This window comes from Motacilla alba, chromosome 1A (assembly GCF_015832195.1).
Source record: "Motacilla alba alba isolate MOTALB_02 chromosome 1A, Motacilla_alba_V1.0_pri, whole genome shotgun sequence".
NCBI lineage: Eukaryota > Metazoa > Chordata > Aves > Passeriformes > Motacillidae > Motacilla > Motacilla alba.
This window is the reverse complement of record NC_052031.1, coordinates 36407399-36428182: the sequence shown is the minus strand read 5'-3', so window position 1 is coordinate 36428182 and position 20784 is coordinate 36407399.

Sequence of the window (20784 nt, the reverse complement as noted above, 5' to 3'; positions counted from 1 at the left end):
TAGGAGCTTGTCTGAATCACTGACCCTCCTTTTGGAGCTCTTGGAGTCACAGCAATGAGATTAAGGTTTGCAAGAGGAGCTCAGCAAAGCTCCAACCCTAGCTACCATACGTGATGGGAGACAGCTACTTATTGAATTCAGCAATAATTTCTACACTTTCTTCCAAATGGATGGGTCAGCCTTCATGCTGACATTAGAGAAATGACAACCAGAAAAGCATACTGTACAAAAATGAATTATTTTATTGGAAGTCAAACTTTAAGAAAAGCCCATCACTTCAGCTTATGGAAATTTGCCCTAATTTTTAGTTGTCTCTTTGATGGCCATTTCTTACCCCCAAAGATTAGGCTTTCACCATATATTCTGCATGTCACTGCCTTATGAATAATGTGTCATAAAAGAGCATGGGATTTAATCTGTGCCCTCTGGACTGAAAGCATAGTGGGCTTTAAATTTCTTTGTTACATACGGGAGATATTCAGCAGCGTGAACAGTATTTCTAGTGTAATATTCATGCAATATTCATAAGTAATAACCACAATGGTTTATTAAGTTTCAGGGAGAAGAAGAAATAGTACATGTAAATAATTTGATCATGTTATCACGGTCATTTCTTATATTTGCTGATAAGCTCAGGACAGCACCCTGTAAAGAAAACTGCCAGTTGTTCTTGAAGATAAACAGACATCTAGAAGAGGCAAATGATCCTGGCCTACAGGTTCACAACCCAGTCAAAATAATATGCAGTAGGAGAAGCGTGAAGCTTTGCAATGTGTGCTTTTTTAGCTACAGGAAAGTTTGAAATGCAACTTTAAACTCATGCCTGCTCAGCTTGCTTCCTGGGATGTAGTCATGATTCATCATAACTGTAACACTTCCAGTCAACAAAAGAGTGGTTTCATAGTTGAGGGAACAGCATTTTGTTATCTCTATCCATCTGTGCTTTAACTACAGGATTCTTTCTGCTTCGGCTTCCCAATTTTATATTCCATCTGTATTATATTCCATCTATTCCATCCACTGAAGGATGAGCCAATATTTCTTGTGATGTTGAAAATCTCAAGCAATCTTTTTTTTTTTTTCTCCCAAAGAACACATATTATAGAAACTGTTTTGTTGGAGCATTGGTTTTAGTTGTTGTATTGAAAGTGTCATGTTTTGAAAAGAGTCATGTTTTATAAAGTCTGAATTGATCAGTCACCTTTATCAAGGTGCCTTTACATCCAAGATCTTTTTGCTGTTCAAGCTGATAAAATGTGGTCAGATAGGGATGCTAGCCTCTGTGTATTTATTTTTATCTGGGTATGATCCGTGAAACTGCACTTCATCCCATTTGACTTCCTCTAAAACTGATTGAAAGACTATCTTGAAAAAGCATATCAGGCCATATCAGGCAGAAATAAGCAGTGTAGCTTGTATAAAAGCTTTTCTTTTCAACTTTTCAAAGTTCATTCCTTTTTTATATATAAAAGGATGAACAGAAGAAATCTGATGAAGTAAGACAATGGTGTGTTACTTTTTTTAAAAATAAAATGCAATGCAATAATGAATGACATTATTTTGTTTTGATCTTGTGTGGTATCTCAAAGTCATTCTTTGGGACCTGAAGTCAGTCCAAATAAATAAAAGAAACTAATTTTCTATTTTGGGATTTTTTTTTTTTTTTGAGTAAGACACAAGTGGAATAAATATATTAATTTTGTACAGGCTCTACAATCTTAATTTATTTAGAGAAAGGTTTTACTCACAATTATTTTTCAGTGGCCAATGACTGCATTTGGCATCATTTTGGAGCTGAGTAATTTCCAGACTAAGATGAAACTGGACTTTGTTTTCATTTTGGAGACCTTCAGTATTTTCAGAAATTAGATTCCAAAATGTTAGTTTCTATGAGGAAAAAATTGGCCTTTTTCAAATGGTAGATGAAAATTTAGAATTTCCTTCTTATTATTCTTTTTTAAAAATTGTTTTAATTTTTTTTCAGATCTCTATCTCTGTCTGATGCTATTGAACTTTCTGAAGGCAGGTTAACCTGTAAGGGAGGTTTGATTCAAGCTGAGAGGAATCTGTTACACGTATGAACATGAAAACATCTAATTTAAACATATCATAGAATCACAGAATGGTCTGGGTTGGAAGACATCTTAATGATTATCAAGTTCCAGCTACCTGCAGGGACACCAGCCACGCCTTGAACACTTCCAGGGGTTGGCTGTCCACAACTTCTCTGGGCTGAACTGAACTGAAATATAGACCACACTGGTGTTCCATTCTTTTATACAAGTTCTGTGACTTGAGCTGGTGTTCTGCATTATCATAAACAAAATGTTTTTCAAAGCTTTCCTCTTTTGTTGAACTCAGAATCTGATGAGTGGTCACTGTAAAAGATCTGTATGAAAAATACTGTAAAGGAAGGAACCAAATGTGGCATAGTGTTGGGAGGTGAAACTTACCTTCTCTCTTGGACAATGTTGCTAACTGCTGCTAAAAAGCTTTTAAAACCAGTTCAGCCTATTGAACTGTTTCTTTTATCCTGTGAGATTTCTGTGGCAGTAGGGAAAGGGTTCCAAAATGATACAGGAATAGGATGCTTGGCATTGTGGCCCTCATTGACTATGATGGATTGGTTTAGAACAGCAAGGTGAAAAAACACAAGACTAAATTAGATTAAGAGTTGCTGCATATTTTAGAAGCAAGAGTAGTTTATGTGACCTGAGAAATCTAAGCAGAAATAATTAGAGTTCTGTTAAGAGCTAGTGTTTAATTATGACTGACAAGAATTTAATTATTTAATCAAATAAGGTTTTGTTACTAATGCATCTGTCTTTAGAACACCATGACAGAAGCAGAAGATGTTCAAAGATGTTTGTACAAAATTGCAGGCTGACAGGTTCCAAATGTGATAATACAAGAAGCTTGATGTAAGCTGTTGACTTTGTTTTATTTACCTCAAAAGGATTTGCTCATGAAGAAGTTGGTGTTCAGTACAACCTTTTATTAAATCAACTTAAACTTTGTCTTTACTTTTCTTGGTAAGAGTAGTTTAGGAAAAAAATAGCCATGATATTGTATGAAGAGTAATGAGCAGGCAAATGGAGTCAGCAAATGTGACAATGGAAGAAAAATAGTTTGGGGAATTTAAGAAATGGAACTTAAAGAATGTTATCTGACAGAGAAAATGAAGGGTTTAGTAATATATATACTTTGAAAGACCCATTAACATAACAAGAATGATGTGCTTATATCAAATGAAGAAATGACAATACATTTCTTTTAGGAAAAAAGGCCAGACTTGAACACCTATAAAATAGCTGGTGATATCATGCTTCTAGTGAAAGTGAAATGAAAAAAAATTGGTATTACACTGAAATAAAATTATGAGTACTCACAGAATCCTTTCTCTAAGCAAAAGTGCTATGTAAGCAGTGAGTGGAGAGGAATTTTACCTGTGCCTGTGATTTGTCCTTGAAGCAGAGTTCTGAAATAGTTGAACTGTTTTGCAAATTCACAGGAAAAATATCTAAACCAAACTGACAAAATCAACTGACTGGCAACTGCCCCAAAACTCTTATGATGAATTAGGTTTCAAATAGGCAAGACGGTGACTTACACCTTCTGATGGTTCAAGTAAGGACATCCAGTTGTACTGCGTAAATTGTACTGCTGAATGATCAGGAAGGAATCAACTGCAGATGGTGCTGATGGACTTTTTGCACAGATTAATTTGTGTCTTTTTTCCCCCATACAGTGAATCCCTCAATTATGCTTCTGAAATATCAAGGTTAGAAATTAGAAGTTAGGAAATATTTCCAGGATCTACAAATTGTCGGTTCCGTAAAATAAGCAATCAGCTCGCCTGTTAACATGGAACTCAAACACATAAATAAACATATTAAGCTTTGCTGCAAATGGTGAATTTCTTGAAATCAAGGAAACTCAGGGTTACTTAAAGGCTGAAAGTTCTAAGACAGAAAACAGTGACTTCAGTAGAGTCTCTCCCACGTGCGTTGATGCCAGTGGGAAGATTGAAGCTGGGTACTCAGGATGCTGTGTACAAGAGCAGAGAGGTATGGGATGGTAGCTGAAGGGGCATAGGATGACACTGGCAAAAGCATTTTCGAAGCTGACAACCAGAACCAGGCAGTTAGTGCATGTAAAACAAAACATAAATAGTAAATGCAGATATAGTGTGGAATTACAAATCAATGAAGAAAAAGCAAGGTGCATATTGTGCTAGCAAGTAGGTAAAAGAAGTGCCAAGTGGCCTCAAGAATGAGCAGGAAATAATCATCATTATCATACTTATGGCAAAAGACTGGGGCCACTGATGACTCACCAGAGCATCTCTGCCCCAAGTCCTTACTTACTAAACTATTGTAACTTTTCTACTTTCAAACCTTACAGCTCTAAGTTCTCTACTCTTTCTGTTTCTGAGGCCTACTTCCACAACTTCCTAAAAGTCTTCTTATCTTTACTGTACTTCCCACATTTAGCCACCAAAAATTTGTCTGCCCTGCTTTGAGAACAAAAATAATATTGTAAGAGTTAGAAGAGTTGCGCTGAAACTGAAATGTTTGTGGGCACTACCAGGACCAGATCAGGAAGGTGCTTGCTAAGTAGAGGAGGAAGCTGAAGACCTTGAGAGATATTAAATGCTTCAGTCACACTGTACATGTAAAATAAATATCCAGAAAAGATTTTTAAGACCAAAACAAGGTACAACTTTCAGGCCCAGTTTGGTTCATAAAATAGCATGTATAATTATGATAGTTTTCAGCTTATGAGTCATATTTTTTTTTACTTTGAGCCTATTATATGGTATCTTTTTACAGCTCAAAGTCAAATGTAAAAATGTTTATATTATATGTCATAAAAGCTGCAGCAGTTCAGTCTTTTGACTTGCATTTAATATTACCCCTGCAGTAACTGAAACTGGACACAGTTTGTCTCAGAAAATTGTGAAATGTGAAACTACCAAGCTCTTTGGAACTATCTTTTAAAATAGTATCAGTCAAGTGAATGTCTCTTACTCTGTCAGGCTGCAGAATACTCACTTGATGGTGCTTGCTTTCATCTCATACAGAGCTCCTGGGCTCTGTCACACAAACATTTCTCATTTCATGATTCACTGGTCTGAGGCTCCACAAAAGCCCCCTTGGAGATGTTACAGCTGATCATCTCCATCTGTCTCTCATACATGCACAAACTCCACAGCTGCCACTTCCTAAAATCTGTATGGTATTTTAGATATCAGCTTAATAATGCTATGGGAAAAGCATGTACTTTTATCCTTGTTTGTTGTACAAATTCTGTTGCTTTTGAACCCTACTGGGAAACAAGGAACTATGATTTCTTTAAAAGTTTTTGGTTTTGTTCTGGTTCGTAGTAACTTCTGCTTACAGGCATTCATCAAGTACTGCATAATTGAAGTTACTGAAATAAATGAAAAATTTATGACCTTACATAATGCAAACATGGTAGCTGATTTGCATTTTGCAACACTTTTGTCAGTGACATATGTACATGATATACTATTTAATTCTTCTTTCACCTTGATCAATTTTAAAAACAATGACATTATATTATTTATATACAGGGATCCTTTAATTTCACCCATGTCATAATAAATTACAGATTCTACCACCATGAATCAAAGACAAGTATTTTCACATTATTTTTACATACAGCTTTACATATTTTTTGAGACCACCTATATAATGTCCCTTTGCAGTTAGAATAACTTTTATTTCTTAGAGAGACACAAAGAACAAATGATGTTACATTTGGTAATAAACAATGCCAGATTCTTATGGGACATCCAACCATAAGATCAGAAATTATCTGCATTAAAAGCACTGATCTCTGTAGGTAAGAAATGGACAAATTCATATCTAAACCACTTTGGAGAAATGCTCTTCAGTGCAGAGATGTAATCCAGCCTGCTACATGGATCCCAAGTCAGTGATGTTGCAGCCATGAGTGACAGTTCATCTGCTTGCAACGTTGGCTTTTAGGATGACTTCTGAATCCCATGCAGTTTGATTCCCCCAGGATCCTTCTCTGGAAAGCAGAGTTCTCTGCCAGGTTATTGGGCCTTGAAGCTGCTGTTCAGAGCTAGTGAAAAAGAGGAAGGGTGTTCAGGATGATTCCAGCTTGACCCTCCCCTCAGGACTGCTGTGGCACATGGGCAACTCTGCAGCAGCCCATCCCTTTCTCTCACTCCTTTTCACAGGTCCACACTGCATTCCTTCAAAGATGAGTATGGGTCACATTTTTTTAATATTTATTTTAAATTAACATAGCTATGGTAATTTTAGTAACATTCCTTTCAATAAAATAATTCTCCCCATCTTTATCGGCGGCGTAGGAGAATAGGGGTCAGGTCTATCCATCAGAGATTTTTTACTCTGCTTTGCTAACCCACCTGGCTCCTTGGGGACATTACCCATGGTACCTGCTGTGATGTGCATGAAAGCATGAAAATCCTGGAAAGAGTTTACCTGTTTGCATGATTATGCAGTTAGAGTACTCCCTGGGGACAGGCAATGACACAGGCTGGAGACATTCTTCCACGGTCTGTTTATATATTTCACATGCACCACTCCTAAGCTGCAGTGCACAGGCAGTCCTTGGAGCAGAACACCACAGCTGAGGCCCCCTCCCACCCAGGAGAATGACCTAAAAAACAGGCACAGGAAATGTGTTTCCTTTTGCACTCTGATTGGAAGTGGCACAGATGTTATTCAACTCCCAGCTCTCAGTTAGGTGGAGCGGAGGGTCAGGGTTCTTCCTTGTGATGTAGGTTTAAAAATTCTCAGGCAAAGGAGGACAAGGAACCTGGCTTCCTCAAACTGTGACTGAAGTGGCTGTTACCAGGATGGAATATGAGCAGTAGGTGTGGCAGTGACCTCTGCCAAGAGGCATAATCCACTCAGGCAGCCCTGAACCTGCACAGGGAATGCTTAAAGAATTAAAACTCTTCAAGAATGAGCTGAAGTTTTCAGGACCAGAATTTTGGACAAAAGCAATTAAAATAAGACTTCTCCAAAAAAGAGTCTGATTTGAATGTAGCTCCTGCACAATTCTTTGAATTTAAATAGAATAACCTACTAGGGAATTCTTTCTTATAAAACTTCTAATACCTAAAGTACTAATGTGTCCAAACTGGCATTTAGTTCAATACCCAGCAGAGTGTATAGGAAGATTTATTGCAAAATACAGATACAGGGATGGATCAAGGACAGTATTTGGATCACACTGCCTTTCTCTTGAGGCCCCTCTTTCACTGTTATACACAGGACTGGCCTTTCTCAAATTGGACAATATGACTTCATTATAGACCAGATGTTAAGGTTCCAGGACCCTTCACGTGTTTAATTTCTCCTTCATATAGATTTCTAGTAGTTAAAATCCTTGCTGGTTTCATAGACAATGATGTTACTTCTCTTATTTTAATAAATTGGAGGCAGTTTAAAAATTTCCATAGAAGAAAATGTGCATTTACTGCACCAGAGTATCCTCCAGCTAACAGCAGTTACTGTCAGGCATAACTGGACACTAAAAGTCTCTTTACTGAGGTCACACTGATTACAGATGAACACTTGGACTTAAAAAAAGACAGTACAGAAACACCTATAAGTGATAAATAAGTGCATAAATAACAGGAAAAAAATTTGTGGCTAAATTTGCATTGCCATACACGGATGTGTGACTTCTGAGAAAATAGTTGTTTGCTTGAAAATTAATAAGGAGTCCTCAGAAGAATGGGCAAGTTTCTTGCAAGCAAGGGGACCCCTCTTCAAGGATGCTGAGGTTGTTGAAAGGAGATACAAGTTTGAAAAGGCAGAAGTTCCTAGAAGAGAAATGCAGTCAGAACTACTAAATACCAATGGAGTTGGTATGGCTGGTCTTCTGTGAGAATCACGGACCCTGCTGAAATCTTGATTATACTGACTAATCTCTAACAGTCATGAAAATCTCCAGAGCCTTCTGGGGTGGTATGATTTATAAATAACCTGAGGATATGTTTGCATTTTTCAGGGGCAATGGATGGTTCACTATGAGAAAAACTTACATATTTAATCTTTAATATCTATATCTTCTCCCATGTTTACTTGAGGTTATTTTTTTCTGTATTTCATATTTCACCTTTTGACATCAACTCTGGATGAATTATTAAAAAACTTTACTTATGTCACATGGCACATAATTATGATTTGTGCACTAAAGATTTCTATACACAAAGCAGAGGTTGAAGAGATAAAATCTGTATAATTTAGAAGATGGTGGTAATTATTCATATAAAGTATGCAAAATACAGTGTACCATCCAATTCTGATTTCAAAGGGAATTCTGTTCCAGCTTATTAGATGAAATGCAATTATTTATTTGTCTCATTTTAGAGCCTTGGTTTAGCGCCAGAGCTCTTGGAAAGGATGATTTCTGGAAAGGCTAAATTAAAATTGATCAGCAACAGTTAGGCCTCCTCTCTTGCCTGGACAGCAGCTATCTTTCACACCACCCTGTGCAATCTCAGCAGAAGTGTTTAGGCAGTGAAATTGTATTCCCTGTATTCTCTGGTTTTTTAGCATTGTATAAAAACGAGGAGAAACAACTTCAGAATAGAAAAGTCTGCAAACACAGTGTTTTTCCTACTGGTTAGTTTTTCCTGTATTGATGGGATACTTTACAAAGCAGTAGAGTACTAGCAGACTCCACAAGTAGATTGAACTTCCCAGAGTCCTTTATAAGTACTCACCTCTTTCCACGTTAAAAGGGAATGGGAAATTTAGTTTAGAAAAACTCATTCAGTCCTCTTCCCAAACACAGGCACCTAAAAATGAGACATCCTCAAAACTGCAGCTGAGGTGCTCTGGATCTGGGCCAGGGCTTTTATGAACTTGTTTTTACTGAGGAATGGGAAGGGAGAGGAGTATGACAGTACTCAGGGTTAAAATGTTCCAAATTAATATGTTGCATGGCACAGCATGAATGTTGTTGTTGTAAATTCGTTATTGCTGACAGCAAATGGAAGAAAAGAAAGTCTCAGCTGTTTACTTTTATGACTGGCCTATTTATCTAAAACCTTACCTGTCTCACATGAAATTATGGATGACTGCTAAATAAGTAATATATATGCATTGCACCTGAATAAAGTATTGCTTGAGAAAGAAGACATACTCAACTTCCCAGAAGCATAACAATCACTCTTCAATCTGCCATTCTCAGATGGAAGGAGAAAATATATGAAATACACCTGGAGATACAGTGTTGATTCAAACACTGCCAGCAAATGTATGTGATATATTACACCTTACTGAGTGTCAGTGAATTCCTGAAACCTCTAAATCCATCAGGAAATAAATGACAATGGTGAAAGACAAAACAAGGTAAAATAGGACACCGCGAGAAATGAACCATTTTGTTGGTGGAACGAATTGATACTTTGCAGGAAATGCCCCCAGAGAAGGTGTGACCAATTCCTGCTGAGCTATCTAATAGCATCAGTGTACACCCTGCAGATGGTTGTAGGCCAAAGGCTAGAACAGAAAAAGAAATGACATTCACAAAGAAAGCAGATAGATTTAAGAGACAGAATAAAGTAGTCTAGATTTTTCTAGTAAGTTTACAGCCCACTGCTTGCTTTTTGAGACAAAACTGATTAACAGCTCTGTGTTATTTTGAATTATTCTTCTGCTTTTGTTATTATTCATGAGCCATAGTGACATTTTGAGGACTCTCAATTTAATGGAAGTATCCTGCCTAATGGATACAAAGTGAGACATTTTTCATATCTGTGTTGTTTGGTTTTTTTCAGTGGCTACCAGAATTCCAAAGCAGGCTCGAGGCGTTTTTTTGTTTGTTTGTTTGTTTTTGGTTTTGTTGTTTTGGTTTCTCAGGTCCTTTTTTTTTTTTTTTTCCTTCCTTTGTTTCTATCGGTGTTAGGTTAGGCTCAGGAGAGAAATTGAAGTCTCCCTTCTTCAGCTTTAGATCAGCAGGAACAACTGTTGGACTGGAGGAGTATTCTCTAAAGTGTGGCCAGCAGTAAATCTTGCTCCAAAAGCAGAACCATCAATATAAAGTGCAAGCATTGAAAATCATGCCCATTTCTGATATTCTGATATATATAAAGGTTTATTTCTTTGTAGAAGCTCCTCTTGTTTACACACTGTGACCAGGACACACAAGGGGCAGAGGTAAGCAGAAGCTGGTCTGATGTGGAATTTGCACTGGATGAACTGAAGTTCTAAAAATTTTGATCAAAGTAAAAATGACATCCAGTCTTGTTTCTTTATCTGATTTTAGTCATGATAAACTAATTAAAATTTGAGCTCTGTACTTATAGTCCTAATAGTTGTGATTCCCATTTGGCTCATTAAAGCTTGACTGTGGGTTCATGCTTTAGGGCAGGGGGAATAAGTATAGATTCAGCTGGATTCAGCTCCTAGCCTTTTCCTTTTTACATTTTGCATTTGCTGCAAGGTCGATGGGAAAAGATGTTCAATATAAATGATCCCCGAGGGTCCTTATTAGAAACACAGCTGTTTGATGATGGCAAAAGCTGTTTAGAATTACTCTAACACCAATTCAGTTAACTAGTTTGGAATCCTTCAAAAGTATGCGATGTTAACTTTTGTCATCTTTAAATTTCAGTGAAAACACCGTATAGAACAAAGTCAAAACCTTTCTGAACAACATTAGTAAGACATCAACTGTGGTAAATTAACAACAATTACACTCTCAGCTAAGCCTTAGAGTCCCAGCAAAAAAACCCAACCAAAAAAATTGAATATTTTTGAGAATTTTTTCCTTAAATCAAAACTGGTTTGATTTTTCCCTTTTCTTTCCTTGGGTCTGTATCTGTCCATTGCTATATCACCTCTTCATTATTTGTCTGGGTTTATACCAGCATGGTTGAACTATAAATACTTTAAAAATGTTAACAGTGGCTTTTTTTTTTTATTTTAGTCAGAGATTTTCTGTTATTCAAAGATATTAAACCTCATAATTGGTGTTGACACATCTTCTCAGCTTAGTCTTTTGGGACTTATCAATATAAGGTATTCAGGCATGCTTAGTTTTTACATGCTTGAAATTACTGCCTTCTGTCTTGTGTCCTTGGTTGTTATTGTTGGGAGCACTAATACTCGATTTCCTTCAGCTGCAGATCAAGAACATTTGTTGAATACAGTCTTTCCACATTACTGACCTATCATTTCTGCCAACTGCTGCTCACAGCTGGTGTTAGGGCTCCTGCTCCTGTCTCCAAGAAACCTTCTTGGTTTTGCATATTCTGCAGGCTTTGACCTGCTCCTTACTTCTTCTACCTGTCTATTTCTGATTCCATAGAACTTCTATTAACTATTCTCACCATCTAAGGCTCATCTTATCCTTTTCTGTTTTTACTCTCCTCCTAGATGTGGCTGAATTATTATATGCTGTATGTAGCCTTCTCTCCATGTGAGATCCTATAAACTTATTAAGCATTTTTAACCTCATTTCAATTATCACTTTTTGTTTCCTCATTACAATTAGCTTTCCCAGCTGACTTAGCTTATGATTAGTTTCAGATTGTTGAAACTGAATCCTCTGAAGCACAAAAATTTCCTGCTGAGGGTTCATTCTTCTTGCAGATGACAAGTATAATAAAGTTATAGTCACTTAGCTCAGAAAGGTTGCTCCTCTTTAGCTAGTGAGATGAGACGTAACGTAGGACTCCTTCAAGTTAGATCAGAAAATTGTCTAAAATATTTTTAGGGCATATCAAGGGCATTTTAGCACTGGCAGGAAAAGACTTTCAGCTTTTCCTGATTTTAGATGAACATACACGAGGCAATCCTGTTGCTTTTCAATATTTTATAGCAGGTAGAACTGGTCAAATCCTTCTGAATGAAAAAGCTTGCTTGGCAAATTTTTATTTAAGAAATATGTTTTTCAAGCAGAATAATGAAAAGGGATTGAATGTTTTCTAATTATTAAAAAAGCTCCTTTTCTTATGCTTTTTGACAAACATGCAAAAGGAAAATAGGTTGACTTTTAAAGTGAGGATATTAAATAATAACATTTAATAGAAATGCCATGTGCAAACACACCTTTGAAATCCTTCTGATGCTCCCACACATGGATTTTTCTTCTCTGGCATACCCTGTTGTGGTAGGTGGAATAGCCTGGGGTACACAGGACGTAGCATCAAGCATCCAAGTGTTTGCACCTGCATTTAGGGCAGCTTTGTTGAAGTGGGGCTGTGGTTGGGATAATGGTTCTCTTGGTTAAGGGAACTAGACAAAACTCCCTGGCTCTTCCCACCCATTAGCAGCTTCTGTTGTCACATAAACACTGCTGCACATTTGGAGGCACATATGCCCTACTGCATGTGAAGGAAAAGAAGGAAGGTATGAAAAGGTTTTGGAAGGCTTTACTTTACCTTCCAGCCAAGTATGCTTTTCCAGAGCTATCAAAGCAATGACATGGAGCACTGCTGCTTCTACTCACTAAAAAAATCACTGAAAGGGCAGGGCAGGAAGCCACCTCTGGGAAAGAGCAGTCTCATTCCCATCCTGCTGGAGCAGGAGCACAAGCAACACAACTGCAGGATTTCCTAGTCCTTCTCATAGAGAGCAGCAGGAAGCTATTTTTAGGAGCCATTTGGTCTCCTGCAAATTGCCAAGTTGTTGATGTGGTACTCAATAGTAACAATATAATTCTGCAGCCAAGAATTTACCTGGAGTGAGAGGGCAGAATTTGCAGCTTCCCTTTAGAAACTGCTTGCTAATTTTTAGTGGTCATGTGTGCACTGCCATGGTCTGTGTTTTCGGGTAATTTATTTTCAAGTGCTGCTTGAAAATGAACTGGATTAAGACAGGAACGGTATTGTGAATCCAAATGTTTGTAATTTCTGGAAAACATTTTACATTGGGATTTAGAGAAAAACATATATTTCCATAATAACATATAGGGTTCGATACCATGGAGTTTAACATTCTGGCAATCTAAAGATAACTGTCACATAAACCATAGTAAAGACAGACTATGTCACTGAATTATTTACTTCCCTGAAAGGGAATAGAAAGGTGTTGCTTTTTGTACATATAAATTCAGTGGCATGCTCACCTCAGGAAATGCAGCTTCTTTCTGCACAGGATGAGATTTATTAGTGCAGTGACATGAGGCACTTAACTCAGGAGATATTAATTACCAAACTCAGGAGGAACTCGTTACAGTAAATCAACAACATAAACCTATCTCCATGCACAAGGTCATGCGCTGGCAGTCACTTTTAAACAGAACCGTTTCATATTTATTTTAGTTTCATAAAATGATGTCAGTGACATCACCTCTCTGACAGATTGATCTAATTAAAATAACCACAACAGCACACATTTTGGAAAATCACATTTGGAAAATCTTCCTGTTACTAGGTCATGGAAAGCTGACTGTTATGGAAACTATCATACTCTCTGGGCGAAAAACTATATCTGGGCAAAGACGAGGGAAAAGTCTTGCCCTCCCTACTTTTGTCCATGATTCTGTTCCTGACAGTTTATATACTCCTTTGCTATCTTTTTGCTAGTGTTGTGTGGCTGCTTCTGCAAAGAAGTGCTAAGAACTCCAAACGTCCCCCAATATATTTAGAGAAATCAACAAGAGGGGAAAAATAAGGAAGAAATGAGAAATTCTCATTGAGAAATTCTCAATGAGAAATTCTCATTAAGAAATTCTGATTGAGCTTAATTTGTATTAAATTGTAGCTTAATTCATCATGGGAAGCACATTTGTTTTAATTTGCTAACTGAAGTAATGCCATTTAGGATCACAGAGGCTATGGAAAGAGAACTACTTTAAGCTCTAGTCCATGAGTAGATTCCTGCAAACATTTGGAACATTATTATTTAGGTTGCTAAAACTGCTCAAAAGGAGTATGAATTGGATGTGCAAAGTCCAGGTTATATCAAATCGGTAGGAAGCATTTATATCTCAAATTGGTAGGAAGCATTTATATCATCTATATGATATAAATGATGCCTTTGGCATCATTCTAGTGATTTCAACATTCAGCTTTTTATTTCTTCTTAAAATGCATTTATAACCAAACGCAGAGTAATACTTCTCTATCTTCCAGTATCTGTTGCTTCACTCTGTTTCATATTATTGTTGTAGGCACATGAGTTAAACACTTGCATGTTATATAATGGCATGGTCATAAATCAAATTTCAACAAGAATTATCTCTATCATTATAAACAAAATATTTCACTTTTTAATTATTTAGAATGGCATGTATGAAAACCAGTAGTTCATAAAGTGCCATTTTTTTGACATCTCACAGTAATTTTAAATGTTTTTAAAAAACCTTTAAGCACCTATTTTTAGAAAACGGGTACTGTCCGTAAAAGGAAGGTCATGTATTCCAACTTCAATATTTAATGAACCTTAAAACAATACCCTGAAAGACTTTAGTTTTCATGGGTGATGAATCAGAATCTAAAAATGTAGTTGGTGAAGGCTTTCAAAACTAAATTCCCAAGAAAAACACAAGGATGACTTGCAGAAAAACTAGGTGTCTAAATCATCTGATGGGATACCCTCATCAGGACATTATTCCTCTCTGCTCTCAGGATACTTCTCAAGGTTGAACTTTTGCCTTCAGTTTCCCCTTATGTTGGTAAGATGTGAATGTATCCCAGTGTGTGAGACAACATCCACAGGTTATAAATTAGAAATAACATTTTTGCAAGGAAATCAGAAGTATTTCTGTCCTCATATATCACCCTATATCATGTTATAGATCAATGTCTTCAGTTGATACTCCTCTTTTAGAGGAAACAGATGACTACATTAAGAAAAACCATAGTGACTACAACACCTCACTGTCACAGAGAAGGTGGTGTTAATGGACATGTTTTAATAGTGCCACTGGGGAGCAATTAAACAGAAAAGCTCCCATATTAATATTTCAGGGACTGATATGTAAATGAACGGCTGCACTGAAAAGTCCTGATGTCCTTCATAAGGCATCTGCCTCGTTGGTAAAAGAGATAAGAAAAATATTTCCTGGGGGTGGCAAAGACTTTTCAAAAAGAATATTTCAGTGAAGCACTGCAAGAAACCATTCATAAATGGCAGTAAAGTAGTTTCTGGTTTTATTGCTTTTGTTGTCTTTTTAAAAATAATCAAATTAGAAAAGAACAGAAATAAATGAGTCAGAGCTCTCACTAGTTTTGAGCAGCACTTCTGTTCACACAACTTCAAAACATCTTCCTTCTCTTGTGGTGATGGTAAAAGAAGGATGCTGTTGTTTTGGTGGGGCTCCTGCAGTGGGAGTGTGAATTATGAATACAGTGTTACATCTGCTTTATATTTAAAGAATCAAGAGCACAGCCTTGTCATTCCCAGCTTTGAAAAACATTTTTTTTTCTCCCGAAGTCTGAATTATCTTAAGAGTGTGAAACACTGCATTACGTGTGTTAGTACTTTTTCAACCACTGTTTTTATGTTTTTACTTAACAATGCTACCAGATGCCACACTTCTCCACTGGGTATGATAAGTAATTTACAGGGCTATCAGGGAACATAAAATTCATGCACATATAGAGATTTCATGATCCTCCTGTAAGTTATGTAAAATTGTATTTTGTGAGGTCTTTTGGGAAGGTGGAAGTGTGAAAGGTTCATACTGATAGTCAGAAGGTTGGCAGCAGGAAAGTGATCAAAGCCCTGGAAAGCTTTGATCACTCTTCCATTGGATCCCCTATGTTATGCTTGCTTTTTTTCCACATCACCTGGTCATCTTAAAAGCATCACCATTACAAAGAACCAGCTGGCCTCTTTCTGCTTTGCTGCATGCTGAGGAGGGGAAGGAAGACACAGGGTGCTTTTACAGATAGGTACCCTGATACCCACCAGGACATTCAATCCTGCTGCAGCATGTGATGCTGCTCAAGGTGTTTAAACTTGTGGTATAAATGGGTGATTTCAAAGCAACACTTCATTTGCGAGGCTGTTTCCCAGCCCTTTCCCTGCAGCAGTGGCCCCTGTCCTGTTTGTTGCAATGGCCTGAATGTGTGCCAGAACACATTTCCATATTTTATTACCAGCAGTTGTTGGTCAGGGTGTTTCAGGTCACAGTGTTTCAGGGATGTATTTGGGATAAAGTCTTTCTGTCAGTAGGTCAGCCCAGAATGAGACTTTCAACTCTTGAAGCCTCAGCTGCTCTGCCTTATGTGGATGCAGGTCACATAAAACACAGTGTATACCTAAAGCACTAAATATTTATCATCTCTATCATGAAAGTGCTTCATAAGTTACACATCTAAAGTAAGCCCTTTTTAAACAGCAGCCCCTGCCACATACCTCTGTGCACAAGAGGATGTATTTACTAAAGACAACAAAGTGAATAATTTCTTTTTACTAAGGGAAACCTGTCATAGAGATTCCACTAGAATCTTATCAGCCCACAAGCAATTGCCTAAAGGTAAAATTTCCAGTACACTCATTCAATCCTCTTGCAGGGGGATCTGGAATTGAGGTAATCAATTATCCCAGGCAATCTTTTTTTCTATAAAATATTGTCTGAAACTCAGGAAATATGTACAGCATCCACACATGCTGAATGTAAGAGAAACCCGGAGGCAGACTGTGAAATATGACTCAATCTTTTTCCAATTTGCTGATGGGACCTTTGAGTTGCATATTTCCTATATGTGCAATTCACAAAAAATGTTGCAATTTTGCTTTTAAAGTACTGTTATGAAGGTTTCTGCTCTCCAGCAGAGCGCTGTGGATACAAATGATGTCAAGCTGCATGCTGACTGATACATACAATGACAGACCTTCATTTCAAAGACATCACTACTAGTCATGAGCAAAGGGAAGATAGGGCATACAAGACAGAGTTGTAAAGAGAAACATACAATGTGCATTATGCCAGTCTATGTGTGTGTGTGTGGCAAACACAAAGAGAAGAAAAAGCTTGAGAAACATATTTAATTCTCTAAAACCGTGTTAAAAGTACTGTGATTTATAGGTTTGAAAGGATTCCAAACAATTATCATAGCCAGACATGCCAAGTGTTTCTGATTAGCAAATTAGCTAAATCCTATACGAAATATTATGGGATTAAATTTGAAAAAAAAAAAATTTGGATTTGGGAAGGTTAAATATAGTTCTTATGGTGTAAAAATTTTGGTAGTAAGACAGAAAAAAAGATCTGAAATTAAAATTACAATATTTTCTACACCCTAATAAATGGATTATCTGAGTTCTGTATCTGCTCCTACATCTATTTTCTTCCACTAATACAATCAGAGAATTCACCAGAGAATTGTAGTTAATAATTGAATTCAGAATATTTGAGGTGGCAATTTTAGCTCCTGGATTCTCTGAGAATTCCCAGGTACTTTTGCACAGACACTCAACTCCACCATTTACAAAAATGCTTTTTCAAGGAAATGGGGACTAGAGCTTTGTGTCGATATGGACAAAGATTTTTCTTTTCAGGCACTACATGATGATCTGCTTTAATCTAAACACATTTATAATAATATACAATTATAATTATGTTGGATCTTCTTTAGGACAGGACTGCTATGAAATGCATTTACAGTGCAATGTATCCATCACACTTTTAATTAAGATAAAAAACAATTAATTAATTACAGAGCAAGCTGATATGAATGCCAGTCTGGCCTTCATCACTGCATTTTCATAGTGACTTATTTTTCTCCTCTGAAAGTGAGACCTGCCAAGCTGTTTTTGTTTTGCAGCTGACTCTCAGATTGGGTGTCTTTCAGCTAGCAGAATTTAAGTAAGGAGGGCAGTCTTTTTGCTTCTGATGGATTCAGTCAGTGTTGTATATTGGCTCTTAGCTAGACCCTCACATTTTTCAGCAGCCCATTGTGTCGCAGTAACAGAGGATCTTTGCCTTGCCTTAAACAAAGCAAATCTTGCCCTTCCCTCCAGACACCTGATAAATCCTAAAAGGTTATGTCAACCATAAATGAGCACCCTTAAGACTGACTTGCGTGGGTGGCTGCCCAGAGTTTGCAGTCTCTGCTCAGACACGTGGGAAGTCACAAATGTGGCCGAATTGCAGGTGACCCTCACTAAGTCATGGACTGGGGCAAGTGGGTGAGTCTTACCCCTGCAAACACTGCTGTGTGAAATGGTGTCAGGAGCAGCTGGGAGCACAGCTTGCTTTGCATTCACTAATCTTTTACCCAGACTGGGATTCACAGAGCTGTTGCAGGTGGCCTAAGGCTCACCTTGGGAGCCCAAGGCTCATCCAGACACATCTACTGGTATATAAACAACCCATTAAACACTTGGTCACTCAGGGACCCTTCTCTTCCAGATGATGCCCTGGAGTTCCCCAGCTGGGATTTTTTTTTCCAGATTTGCTGTCAGTTTAAAAAAAAGCTGATCTTGAGAAATGCCTCAAAGGGACAATTTAGAAATGCCCACCAGAGCCATTAGAAAGCTCTGGGAAAATCTGAAACTGTGAGACAGCATGAGTTAAACCCATCTACCCATTCTCTGAAACAAAATAGGAATTCAACACTTTTTTTTTTGTTTAATGTCAATGATTGCAGTGAACTTTTAATTAAGAAAATAAATGTGGAGCAACACAATTCTCTGCTGAAGCATTTCACTTCTTCACTGGGTACAACCCCTGGAAAATCCTCCTTTCAATTCATCTTGTAGATGATAAATTAATCGAACTACTCACTTATTTCAAAATGAGAATCAGAGTGCCACAGATTTCCTGCTACATTCAACCTGTTTTGATGAAAATGGAAATCAAAAATGTTTCTCTGATGGAGCTTTCCCAAATTCTGTATCTTTTCCATTAAGCAAATTTTTCAGTGTTTAATGTAAGCTCCACTTTGATTAAGAAAATTGCCGTAGGAAGGAGCAGTAATGTAAAAAAAAAAACAACAACCCAACAACCTGCACTCTTGCCATATAGCTTCCCTGTGGCAAGGATCTGTAAAAAGTTACTGCTTCTCAATTATCACTTCCTAGCTGATCTTTGAGAGAGCAAAGCTATTGCTCATAGGAATGTTAGCAAACTGTATGCATAAACTGGGTGGGTTAGTTTGGCTTCAACAGAAGCAAATTGCAGGAATTGCTATTTTTGTGCTATCAGTCTTGTAATGAAAACAGAACACATTAGAAAAATGTGATAAGATAGAGAAGTACTATTTGGTTTTGTACTGTATCTTACTTCCCCCCTGGTGTAGAAGAAGCTGGTGTGGGATAGCTAGTGACCTTTGATGTGATGTGACACCACTTTAACTCACAAGTGATTAGCTAGTGTTCTTCCTTTTTCTCCTGGGGCATATATCTTAGATCTCATTGGTGTGGGGGGCTTTCTCCTACTGCCCCATTAGGGCTATAATGGATATCACAAGGCAGGACTGTCATCTTCATTTACAAGGGATGATGAGCTACACAGAAAGGAAAGATGGGTTTACCTGTGGAAGTAAGAGAGACTTTTGGGGAAAACATGTCTCAGCCCATAGCTAGAGTCTGAGATTTCTTTTATCTGAAAATTCACTTGAAGTAAAGTGCCCAGTTACATCTTTTGGTGTGGACTGCTTTGCATTCTTAGAAATGAAAAAATGTTCCCTACCAGTTCCAGATGTATGGGGATGTATGTGGACTCTTTCACCCCCACTACAAATCCAACCACAGCATTCAGATCTGGACAAAAGGACGCAGTGTAGGCAGAGAATCAAAGGATTATCAAGTCCTAGGGAAGCTCAGCAGATAACATCATAAGGTCCTTGGATGAAATGGGAAAACTTTTCTGAAAAGAGCAATAGTGTTTGGCATACATAAAATTCATGCTCAAAAATTTATCTCAGAGTACTTAGAAAGCAAAACTAGGAAAGCTCTGGGTTTTTTTCCCACTTTCTCCTTCTGCATTTTATTTTCATTTTCAGAGGAGGAGAAGGCCAAGTTGTGTTTAAAATGAAGGTGTTTGTGACTATGATGTAGAGAAACATCTGCCATTTCCAATTAAACTTGCTTTCACTGACACTCATTGATGCCTCACATTTCTTCCATCTGCACTCTTGAGAACAAGGGAGAGTCTTTGTAGAGAATGTTGTTTCCTTTTTCAGACCTATTTTTTATGACTGTAACACTCCTGGAACATGTTTATCTGTGTTCAAACATACTTTTAAACACACACTACTGATGTACCTAATATTTCTAAATATTCACAAGATTTGAATAAACTCTCAAGCTGACTTGACTGATTGAATGACTTAATCTAAATTATGAAGCATGTGAAGAATTAATGGATGCAACTAGTTTCCAGAACTTGGAAGGGAGTCAACTTCACCATCATATGAGGTTTCCAAGTTCTTTTAAGGCTATCAATAAGCAGAAATGACACTTTAAAGCATGTTAACTCTCCAGAGGGAGGCTAAACTTTACTGACTTTACTGTATGGAAATTTAATTCCCTGTCAAGTTACATGTAATACTTCCATTGTCATCATATTAGACAGCATTCTCTCCAAAATTTGTTTTCCCTATCATCAATTTCCTATATGCATAAGGCTAGGAAATCCATGTAACCCATTTTACAGATGTAGAATGGAAACAAACACAGTTGATTGTTCAGCCTGGAGAAGTGGAGGTTCTGAGGAGGCTTTATAGCAGCCTTCCTATACCTAAGAGAGATATAGAGGGATATTTTACAAGGATTTGTAGGGGGAGTGACTTCAAGCTGTCAGAGGGTAGGTTTAGATTAAATATTAGGAATAAATTATTTCTTG